Raw genomic sequence first — 274 nt, 5'->3', positions numbered from 1 at the left:
AGTCTGGGTTTTGAATCCTGCTTTGTGAGTAGATATTTAAGAGCAGCATGATCAGTGTACACAATCACTTTTGATCCTACTAAGTAGGATCTGAATTTGTCAATGGCGTAAACCACTGCAAGTAGCTCTTTTTCTGTGGTTGTGTAATTCTTCTGTGCATAATTTAGCACACGGCTGGCATAGTAAATGACATGCAGAAGCTTGTCATGCCTTTGTCCCAACACTGCACCAATGGCATGATCACTGGCATCACACATTAGTTCAAATGGTAATA

Source organism: Arachis duranensis, chromosome 4 (genome assembly GCF_000817695.3).
Source record: "Arachis duranensis cultivar V14167 chromosome 4, aradu.V14167.gnm2.J7QH, whole genome shotgun sequence".
Classification (NCBI taxonomy): domain Eukaryota; kingdom Viridiplantae; phylum Streptophyta; class Magnoliopsida; order Fabales; family Fabaceae; genus Arachis; species Arachis duranensis.
This window is presented reverse-complemented; position numbering follows the sequence as displayed.